This window comes from Pongo abelii, chromosome 1 (assembly GCF_028885655.2).
Source record: "Pongo abelii isolate AG06213 chromosome 1, NHGRI_mPonAbe1-v2.0_pri, whole genome shotgun sequence".
Taxonomy (NCBI): Eukaryota; Metazoa; Chordata; class Mammalia; order Primates; family Hominidae; genus Pongo; species Pongo abelii.
In genome coordinates this window covers 131479872-131492009 of record NC_071985.2, presented here as the reverse complement: position 1 = coordinate 131492009, position 12138 = coordinate 131479872, and the positions used below count along the sequence as shown (strand labels likewise).

The 12138-nt window shown below is 37.5% G+C and overlaps 1 long non-coding RNA gene across 1 annotated transcript; it reads left to right on the top strand.

Moving 5' to 3' along the window:
- The first annotated feature begins 616 nt into the window (after window positions 1–616).
- On the top strand, window positions 617–3921 carry LOC129049891 (uncharacterized). The gene is made up of 3 exons (XR_008513267.1): window positions 617–720; window positions 1367–1482; window positions 3816–3921. It is a non-coding gene; the product is annotated as an uncharacterized LOC129049891 (long non-coding RNA).
- Window positions 3922–12138: the final 8217 nt, after the last annotated feature.

The following is a 12138-nucleotide window of genomic DNA, read 5'->3' as shown; positions in this document are numbered from 1 at the left end:
AAGTCTGGGCAATAAGTGAGACCTCGACTCTAAAAAATTAAAAAATTAGCTAGGCATGGTGATATGTGCCTGTGGTACTAGCTACTTGACTTGTGAGGCTGAGGTGGGAGGATCCCTTGAGCCTGGGATGTAGAAGTTGCAGTGAGCCAAGATCTTGCTATTGCACTCTAGCCTGGGCAACAAAGCAAGACTCTGTCAAATTAAAAAAAAAAAAAAAAAAAAAAAAGAGGAAGAAAAGGTCTTCACAGAAACCCAAAAAATTATTAACAGTTCAATCCTCGTTTGGTGTGGGGGTAAAAATGTAAGAGGTGAAGGAAGAGTCTAGCGCTTCTGAAGCCTCTGTAGTGGTTGAATCTTTTACAATAAGGCTTCAAATATCTGAAGGAGACTGAGGCTGAGAGCTGCTACATGTCAGATTCAAGTCAATTAGCCACCAAAGTCACAAACTTGTACCTAATTCAGAATCATATGTAATCTATTTTGCTTGGCACCTGATTTGCCCATCTGTATGTGCCCCACATATGAGCATGTACAAAGAAAGATGACAACATGGAGTGTATTTCTGACTCTTTTCTTATAATTCTAGGCTCCATATATGAGGTCACAGTTACTTATTGTTGCTTTACTGCATCCTCTTGTCCTTCAGATTACTGACAAAGCGCTGATGCCAGGGAGATCAAAATAGTTTTTGTTGTCAAAGTGAAGGAAGCTGCATGCCAGGTAAAACTGACCAGTAGTCTTCTCAGAAAAATTAGCATCAACAGTGGATTCCTGTTTCTCTTCATAGGAAGATCTATTTTCAGAATTAAAAAAAATTATATGTATTAATCCTAAAAATACCTTGGTTGTAATGGAGAATTAGGACTCCTGATTCAACTGCAATTAATTTGCATTGTCTGAAGATATTTCCTTCTCTTTCCTTGCTTGTTTTTTATAGTTATACAACAAGAAACATAAAAATTTAGATGTATCCACTTCAAAAAGAACTCACATTCTAAAGAAATGTATAAGATAGATGAGTTACAGTATTGGCCTGTATAATTCCTTAATTTCCAAGAGGCTTTTCTCCAAGAATTATTTTAAATAGAACAGATCTAATATACTTAGGATTTTATTTGTAGATTACAAAGAAATAGGAAATAGTGATGGTAGAGAAGAGAAGGTAAAGAAAGAGAAAATGTTTTAGGAAATAGTAGTGGTTAAAGATTAAAAAACTGAAAAAAGTCCACGTGGAAAATGGTTAAGCCAAGGGATAAATATGAAATTCACAATAAATTTTAAAAATGTGACACAAAATGAAATTTTTTATGGTTTGTAAGATTTAAGGTGCCTTTTCCCTTGTAATGGAAGCTATGTTTTTGCACAGAGGAGAAGTATGGTATTTTATGAAAAGACATGCTATGAATGATGAAAGGCTGTATTTCAGCAAGTCACAGGCAGAAAAGTCCAAAACAATTGAATAGAACTGCAGCATTGTTGAAAGTAGGTACTTTTTAAATTATTCTACATACACTTTAAAATCTAAATATTATTGCTATGTATAAAAAGATGGTCTTTACATTTCTATGCTAAATGGCATGCCTTCTTAATAATGTCTTTTAATTGTTTGGTTGTAAGAGCATAGGTAGTCCTTGCTTTCATTTTTACTATCCAAAAAATTAAACCATCTATAAGGCCCTCTACGACCAAAGCTCTCCTTTTTTCTGTATCTGTCACAAGCACAAGATGGGCTCTTGGGAAAGGACTTACCTTGCTTGTCTACTGCAGCAGCTCTGTTTTGCCCAGATGGCTACAGATACATAGGCTGCACAGGAAATAACAGGCTATGAATAAATGGGAAAACAGATTTAGAAATTTGGTGATTTGAATTTTTAGTTGGTTGCATAGCCTGGAAATTTGGCCATAGCCTCAGATCAGAAATGGAGAGATATAAACTGAGTCTGCTCTACCATAGGTATTTGCAAAAGCTTCCTTTCTTCCTTCGTTTCTAAATAGAAACATCCTTACTGTTATTTCCCCACAAGTATAGACATAATATATGATTTTTTGGAAAAAAAAATTATGTATAGAATAGAAAGTAAAATTCTCTCCCTATCCCCAATGTCATCCACTTCAGTCATAACCCACTGTTAATATTTTGTTATTAATCATTCCAAATATTTTCTATAAATGTTAACACAATTTTATTTTTTTGAAACAAAAACATATGGCAAGGTTATCTTTTGCCTTAACACTGTGAGTATATTGGACATCTTTCTGGGTCATTACCTACAGCACTACAGCTCATCCTTCAAATAGAAGTATTATTATTTATTCAACAAATAAATACTATCGTTGATGAGATTGCTCCTGTTACACATGGTGCTGCAAGGAGTGTCTTTTCACTTACATCTTTCCACACTTACCCTTTTTTTCCTATGATAAATTCCAACAACATGGAATTGCTGGATCAAAGAGTGAGTATAATTTACATTGAACATATTGCCAATGGCCCTCCAGCAGTGTACTAAATACACTGCCACCAGATATGTACACAAATGTCAAGTCTCCCACATCTTGCCCACACTGGCTATTATCAATTTTTTTAACTTTTGCCAAAGTGATAGACAAAGACCAATATCTAATTTTGCTATAAATTATGTAAGAATTTTTTTTTTTAAATCAAGCCTAGTTGTATTTTCTGCAGTAAAAGGTTGTATCATTTGGCTTTGGGACTCCTGCTTTGCTCACACTCATCAGTACATTGCTGGGTGTTGTTGAATCTTTTGCTGCAGTCTATTCCCCTACCTAAGCACAGGGGTAATTGATTTCTCTCTCTGATATAGATCCTCAATATATTTACACACACATAATCACAAGCCTTAATCACACATATGCCACATTATATACATACAATCACACACACGCACACCATATCACACACAAAATCACACATGCAATCGTTCACACACACCACATCACATTATAGAGTGTCACTGTAAAGCAATGAAAATGAAATCAGTGTTCTGCCCCCTAGTTCAGAGACCCATCAAATTCCTGGGGCACTTCAAAAATTCCCTGATGATTGTAGCCTTTCTCACGTGCCAGCCTCATCATTTCAGTTCTCTGGAACCTCCCTCTAGAAGCTTTTTTTGCAAGCTGAGAGCTATTTCCTTCTTGCTGGACATATTTGCACTCTCACAGCACAAATAAAAAAGGCTGCAGGTAAGGATGTGGGAACTAAAGTTCTGGGGTACAAACTCAAATTTACAAGACATGGTTTACATCTGTTCTCTCTCTCGTTCAAAGCAATGCATATTATTTCCCCTTGAAAAAATTCAAGGATTTTGAAGAATTAAATGGTGGAAAGGCATAAGTAGAATCCAATTTTGTCTGGTTTTTGCTCAAAACATTCTGATTTACCATTAGTCCAGTGTTTATTTCCTAATACACAGTTTTCTCTATTGATTTTTTTCCTTTGTCACCAACATTGCTGAAAACAGAACTGTTAAAATATGCTGACCTGTTTTCTTTGTTCAGAGTTCCTTAGCAATGAGACTTACACAGAACCTATCCATCAAATTCAGTATTTAATTAAAGTACAAAGTTAGATTAGGGAAATATGAATAATAGAGCTTGAAAGGAATTTGTATATGAACACTACTTTTCCCTTTAGTTTTCTGTGTGTAAGCCTGGATCTAGCGCTTTAGAGAGGAGTTCATGTAATAGAGTAAATTCTGAGCCAGACAGACCTGGGTTTACATCCTATGTGTGTTTGACCACAGAATAATTTCTCTTTCTGAGCCTTGACTTTTTTGTTTTTCTTTTTGTGACAGGGTTTTACTCCCATCGCCCAGGTGGAGAGCAGCAGCGCACTCGTGTGAACCTTGATTTTTTTGGCATGTAAAATGGGGTTAATAAAAGTATCACTAGCTATGAGAATTAGATGAGTATTTTGTACAATATAAGACTCTACAAAATAATAGCACAGTAAGTTTTCCCTTAATGTCATTGATAGGTTCTTGGAAACCGTTACTTTAAGTGAAATGATGTATTACAAAGCCATTTTTCTCATCGGTTTTAATGAAACAACACTGAACAAAAGAAAGTTATTCAAGGACCTGTGTAGGACATTAAGTGAGGACTTACTGTAATATGATTTTTTTTACTTAAACATAATTATTGAACATCTACTATGTAGTAATATTGTGCAAGGAACTAGGGGAAAAGTGGTGATTACATTTCATGATAAATGACATGGTTGCTGCTTTCAAGAAGCTTTCTCTTGTGATAAAAAAGAATCAAACAAGGGTTTTCAACAAATGGTCATAAGGGAGAAGTGCAGGGTGCAGATGGGGTTCCCATCAGGGCCCATAGCTTTGGCTACGGCCCCATCACAGAAGACTTTCCGGAGGGAGTGGCACTGGGCTTTCCTTAGGTTGTGTTTGGATGCACATTTTAGTTTTCTTCCACACAGAACCTAACTTCTTTAACGCCTTGATTCAGTCAGCATTTATGGATTGCCTTGTGTGAACTAGGCTCAAAGATGACCAGACATGGGTCCTTCTCTCAAGGATTCTCATTTCTCTTGGGAGATTGAAACTGTGTACTGTGTATATGTTGTGATAATAATTATTGATGACATTTATTGTCTCTGTCTTATGTGGTAGGCACTATTCAAAGTACTTTGTATGGGTTAGCTCTGGGGCAAATGAACTCAAGGACTTATCCAAGTTTACACTGCTAGCAAGAGGTAGAACCAGGCATATGAACTGTGGCCATGTGGCTCCAGGACTTGAACCCTGAAGCACCACCTACATTATTTTAACAGAGGTGTGTCCATATAGGAGGCAGATAGCAGTCCCAGAGGGCTCCCTGTGTCACCTCAAATACTTTCTTCTCCAAATTTTTCCTTCTTTTTGCGACCTTCCTCACAATGGTCTTTGTAACAATTGTAACAATCCTCTTGTTACATCACATTGGATGGGGTTAACCCAAAGCAGTCACATCTCAGTCTGAATAAGTTCACATGACTTTTTTTTTTTTTTTTTTTTTTTTTTGACACAGAGTCTCACTCTGTCCCCCAGGCTGGAGTGCAGTGGCACAATCTCGGCTCACTGCAAGCTCCGCCTCCCAGGTTCTAACGATTCTCTTGCCTCAGCCTCCCGAGTAGCTGGGACTACAGGTGTGCACCACCACACCAGCTAATTTTTGTATTTTTAATAGTTGGGGTTTCACCATATTGGCCAGGATGGTCTTTATCTCTTGACCACATGATCCCCTCGCCTCGGCCTCCCAAAGTGCTGGGATTACAGGCATGAGCCACTGCACCCAGCCAAGTTCATAGGACTTTTAAGATGGTGAGTTAGGAGAGAATCCAAGGACGCTGGATGGGAGGGAGGATTCCTGGCTTAGAGGGTGGGGATTGACAGCAGAATATGAGCAGGAACATCTGGCTTGAAGACATCCCCTGCCTCTTCCCGCTGTGTCTGGGCTTCCACTCCTCTCTGCCCCTTCTCAGGTTGGCCAAGACCCCCTCTGTTTTCCTGTGCTTCATCTGCACTTACTCTGGGCACAGGATTAAGGCTTGGGAGATTCCCTTTTTTTCCCTACATAAGTACAAGGCACCTGTTTGCAGTTGTTTTTTCTGTTTATGGTCTTTCCTCAGCAGGATACTTGAGGCATTCCTGAGATCTTATCTTATTTTTAAGAAAAAAAATGAAGAGGAGGATTTTTATTAATGTCAATATTTTAATCTGAAAGTTATATTACTCACTAAAGAACTTGTAGAAATATAGAAATATATAGTGATAAAAGTCACCCCTAGCTACTTTTATAGTTTGGGATAATCCCTGTATACCATTATAAAACGAGGTGTAGGATTTTAATAAACTTATTTTAATCCTTATATATGTGTGTATATATACACATATGTATGTGTGTGTGTGTATATATATATATATATTTCCATCACTCGTCACTTGTCAATGCTGATTGAATCAAAGCATTAATGAAGTTAGGTTCTGTATAGGAGAAAACTAAAATGTGCATCCAAACACATCTCCCTGGACTCCCTGCAATCTAAGGAAAGCCTATATATGTATATACACACACAGACACACACACACACACACACACACGTACATATATACACATATATACACACACACGCACGTACACAGATTATATATTATATATAATAAAATTATATATTATATAATATATATAATATATATAATATAAATATATATATTATATATTTATTATATATATATAATATATATTATATATTATATATTATATATATTATATGTATATATAATTTTGTATGGGTAGAAAAGATTTAAGATTCAGTCCCTATGCACTTGTCACTTCAATCAGTCCAACTCTATTGACTTCTATATTGAATGTCTGTCATTGCAATTGTGTTTTAATCTAAATTGACTGCTTGGGCACTGTTACCCTTTCAACATGTCTTTGTGATATAGGTACAATCTCAAATCCTTCCCAATTCAGTCTTACAAGTTTGCACTTTCTCTGACATCATTCTAATGTGCTAGAACGTAAGGAGATTTCTCTTCTCCTGTGCATTTGCAAGTGTCTCAGTCCCTTAAGTGCATCTATTTCACAGAGCTCTTCCATGTCCTTTCATTATTCTCCCTGTTCAATACGCTACTAAGGAACTGAAATGATAAGAAGGCACTTGAGGACATAATAGAGAAGCCAGTGGAAAAGTTATCATTGTCTGGGAATGAGATAAATACCCCTCCCAGAAAATGTATTATAAACGATGCTACCTTCTCACTGAATGATTGATTTGCTCAGCAGGGTGGATGGAAAGTGACAGAGAAACACCTGGAAACAGACTAGTGGTAGGAAGCAAGATGAGTCACTATTCCACCCAATTTTGGACTCTACAATGACCTCAGGGCTTTAGAAGAGTGACTGAAATTAAAATGAGAATCTTTGCATTGTTCTCTTGAATTCTTCATGTGATTTATTTTGAGTAAAGCAGAAACAAAAAATATCGGAAGGAATTATTTATCAATAACTCATTTATTGCAGAGAGTTTTTTCCCCTATTTTAAAAAACCTTTTGCCATCACACTGGATATGCTGTCCCCTCTGAACTATAAAATAAGGGGAGGGGAAGCCTTCATTTCTGTGGAGATAATTGGAGTTGAAACATTTCTTATCCTCTAGAGTGAAAAATGCTGAAACTAAATTATATGCAAAGAACAAAGGAAGATATGCAGCGTATGTCAACCTTCTCCCTGTGTTGGCTATGAGCCCAATCTGTGAGCTGAAATTAAGCTTTGTCATAGCAACACTAAGAGTAAAGAATTATTGAGACTTAAAGTGTTCTCGTCAGAGTAAATCTGAGAGGATCTGGAGTGGGAAGGAGTATGGAGAATAAAAGTCCCTGGGAGAAATGCATTTTAACGGATACAATTCTGGAACAAATTCAGATTCCCTGTAATCCTTGGCTAGGCCTGGCAATAAATGCATCTTTAATTTTATATACCAAACCTCTCATACTGATCTTTTAAACTCTTCTGATATATTGATGTCAAGTCCCCATGTTTCATTTTTTGCTTAGGCAAAGTCTCCATCCATGAACTCCAATACTTCTCATACATCAAACTCTTTTAACTTTTATTTTAAGTTACGGCATACATGTTCAGGTTTGTTACATAGGTAAACTTGTGTCGTGGGGGTTTGTTGTACGGATTATTTAATCACCCAGGTATTAAGTCTAGTACCCATTAGTTATTTTTCCTGATCCTCTCCCTTCTCCCCCCCTACACCCTCTGATAGGGCCCCAGTGTCTGTTGTTTCCCTCTATGTGTCCATGTGTTGTAATCATTTAGCTCCCACTTACAACTGAGAACATGAGGTATTTGGTTTTCTGTTCCTGCATTAGTTTGCTAAGGATAGTGGCTCCCAGCTCCACCCCTATCCCTGCAAAGGACATGATCTTATTATTGTTTACACCTGCGTAGTATTCCATGGTGTATATGTACTGAATTTTCTTTATCCAGTCTATCATTGATAGGCATTTAGGTTGATTCCATGTCTTTGCTACTGTGAATAGTGCTGCAATTAACATACATATGCATGTGTCTTTTCTTTGAGACAGAGTCTCTATTACTGAGGCTGGAGTGCAGTGACATGATCTTGGCTCATTGCAGGCACTGCCTCCCAGATTCAAGTGATTCTTGTGCCTCAGCCTCCTAAATAGCTGGGATGATAGGCATGTGGCTAATTTTTGTATTTTTAGTAAAGACTGGGTTTCACCATGTTGGCCAGGCTGGTCTTGAACTCCTGACGTAAAGTCATCTGCCAACCTTGGCCTTCCAAAGCCCTAGGATTACAGGTGTGAGACACTGCACCCAGCTGCAGTGTCTTCTTTATAACAGAACAATTTATATTCCTTTGGGTATATACCCAGTAATGGGATTGCTTGATCTAATGGTAGTTCTATCTTTAGGTCTTTGAGGAATCACAACACTGTCTCCCACAATGGCTGAACTAATTTACACTCCCACCAACAGTGTATAGTGTTCCTTTTTCTAATGGAGCACTTTTTAACCTTGTCTGTTACTATTGGTTGATTTCAATACCTTAGTTCAGGGGTCAGACTGTAAGCTAAAGCTGACCCACCACTCTTTTCAAAAATACAGTTTTACTGGAACACAGCTTGTCAGCCCATTCATTTTAAGATTTTCTATGGCTTCTTTTGCACAGTAGCAGCAGAATTTAGGAGCAACAGGGACCATATGACCCAGAAAAACCAAAATATTCACTGTCTGGTCTTTTACAGAATGTTTTCTGGACATTGCTAGAAGTCTAAAATGGGTTAGCAGAGCTGTGTCCCCTTAGGACACCTCAGGGGAGAAGGTTTCCTTGCTTTTTCCAGCTTCTAGAGGCTGGCTGCATTCTTCAGGTTGAGGCCTCTCCTTCACCTCATTCTGACCTTGCTTTCTATGGTCACATTTCCTTCACTGACTTTGACCCTCCTGCCTCTCTAAGAACCCTTGTGATTACATTGGGCCCACTTGGATAATACAGGATCATCTTCCCAGCTCGAGATCCTTAGCTTTATCGTATCTGCAAAGTCACCTTTGCCATATCAGACGGTATATTCAAAAGTCTAGGGGATTAGGATGTTGACATCCTGGGGGCCCATGATTCTGTCTACTACTGATGGTAAATGCTTACTGTCACCTCCATCCAGATATCTTTACCATAACAATTTTATTGATTGCCAAGCACAGAGTACTAAGACGATTTTTAGTGCTTTGTTAATTTCTGTTAAAAAACAGTGGTTTTAAATTTTTTATAGGTATTTTATTTACATTTTGAATGGAAAGCATGAAATACATTTAGCACTTCAAAAAGTAGGATATTTGGGAGATGATTGAATCTTGATTGCATTGGAAGCCAAATGAATTATTTACTACATAAGTACAATGCATATTTGCATAAAGCAGTTTCTAAATGAACAAAGTAATTTTCTATGCCATTTTCTAAACAAAAGAGATTGATTTCACATTTTCTAAATACACGACCCCTCCCACCACATGCTAGCTATATGGCATTCTCTGAAAGTTATAATATATAAATGCAATCTGATTCATTCAACATGAAATGCACAGTTTTATGGATAATCATTTTGCCATAGGAGATGTTTCTAATTAATCGTATCACTCATACCAGATGCATCGTTCTCTAGTTTCTAAAATGGAACCTGATTTTTGGCCACTATAGTATAAGTTTGGTGAGTATAAGTGACAAGAAGGTTGTCTTAGCATGTACAACATACCTTCAACAAATTGTCGTTTACTTGTTGAAAATCTGGTGGCAACTTCACATCCTGGAAAAGCCTCTGGGGCCCAAATGGTTTTAGTGTTTGTGGGTGAATATGTTATGCCCCACAGAATGTTATGCTTTGTTTGGGTTTATTTATAGTACTTTAACATAATTTCAAGTTACTCCTTCTTTACTTGCACTACAGAGTGTTCCATATCCCTACCTCTCTCTCTTGAGCCTCAGTTATGGCATCCTCTGTTTACCTTAACTCCTGTCTTCCTTGCCTCCTGGCCCCAAAGCACTTATTTTGATATGACTCCCATTTAGCATCTGTATGGATGTCTTCTGGCATTTTTCTGCCTTCCTAACTAACCTAAATGTTCTTTGAAGGCAAAGGCTGCCATAGATCTGCCTTGCAGACTTCACACTAATCATAACAACCTATGCATAGTAAACACTTAGAAAACTGATGCTGATGATATCATAACGTTACTCAAGTTTTCTATTCTGGTCCTTCTCATTGTTTCATTTCATCCCCCTTTATCTCTGGATCAAATTGAAGCTGCTGATTAAATTATTTAAACAAAGCTTTGGCCATGTTGTGTTTTGTTTGTCTTCCCTCCTTTTTTCTTTCTCGTTGGCTGTCCGATATGCATGCTCTTCGTTACTATTGGGCACCAAACCCTATTGCTCCTTAATGTATCTCTGGCCACTTTCTCCAGGTAATCTTGATGAAGTTCCTTTAGCCATTTTCACCTCACCAGGACCATCTAGAGGCCAATTTTATGTTCAGCTTAGTCCTGTAATCATACCTTATTCTTTATTTTGGAAGACAGTGCTCCTGTCTGTGATTGTGGCTGAAAGGCTAATGTTCAACATCTAATTCTTGACATTTTCCTGGGTCATCATGCTCCTTCCTTGGGGTTCCAAATCCTCCTCTCTTGTAGCTCTATTTGGAAATCTTTTTTATTCTGCATTGAATTGTAATGCAGAATAAAATAGAAAAGTTGGTTATTTCTCTACCCTTATTAGATTTTCAGAATTTTGCAAAAAGAGGGGATGGGCACATCTGTGGCATATCAGCACAGTACTGGGGACTAGCAGTAGGTACTTAATAGATATTTGGAATTAAAACAAAACAATCTTTTCCACCCTGGAGCCAAGTTTGTCCTGTGATTAAGGACTATTTCTACAATTCAAAGAGCTGTTCTTAAATAGTAAAGCTGTCATCTGGATTCACTGCCAACCCAAGGCCTTGCTCAAAATGAATGATTTTGCTCCTTATTTCTTAAAGTATATTCTCCTAAATTGTTAGAATGATAATCACTAAATACTAAATGCTTCAATAAAGTGTATAATGTGCTTCACATATTGAGAATGTATTTATAGGAATCTTTACAACTTAGTTGTATAAGTTGGGCAAGTTAACCTCTTTGTGTCTAGGTTTTTATTGTGTAAAATGGGGATAAGTATTGTGGACAAGCCTCACAAGTCCTTTTTTTTTTTTTTTTTTTTTAGTAATTTCTGATAGTTCTACCTTTAATTCCACCACTTTCCTCCATTCACCAAAGATTTGTTATAATATTTCTGCTATTTACAGGATTCTCCAGGTTTTTCCTACAGATGGAGACAGTTCCTACAGTAGAAAGTGGTAATTTATGTGTGATGTGACCACTAGCTGGCCTTACCAGTGTGTCTTTTTCGTGCTTTAAGTGTAGTCAGGTCAAAAGCTGGAAAACTGAGGTGATGAAATCTGTCAGAGAAGCGTAGAACTATTATTTTGTGGCAATGTAAGTGATTTTTAAAAACAGAAAATGTTAATTGAGGTCCAAGCTGTAAATTAGTAGTTAAACCTCCCTCAGGTTTTACAAAGAGAGTTCAAGACTGACTTAAGATCCCTGTCCTGGATCAACATGAAGTGAGACTTAAAATTAGATTGCCAAGAAGGTAATGTATCACAAAAGGGTCAGGTGATATGTGACCAAAGGGTCAGGGTGCAAAAGAGAAGGTGATATATCACCAAAGAGTCAGGGTGCACCTTGTTTGCAGCGATATTTGTTGGGGCAGCTCTTAAAAACGAGCAAAGGTCAAAGTTGTTAATGAAACTGACCCCACAGGTGTGAGGCTTGTAGGTTTCAGTTCAGTTTTACCCTTCAGAGATCAGTGACAACCAGCCCTAGAGGCACCATCTGCAGCCCTATGGGAAAGAGGTCTGATTTAGAACATGTGGGAAAGGAAGAAGTACATTTGAATTTGAGAGTTGACTTAATTATACTCTCTGCTTTCAGAGAGCTTCCCCTTTGCACATCTCACCCTTTTTCTTACCCACGCTGCAGAACTATTTTGG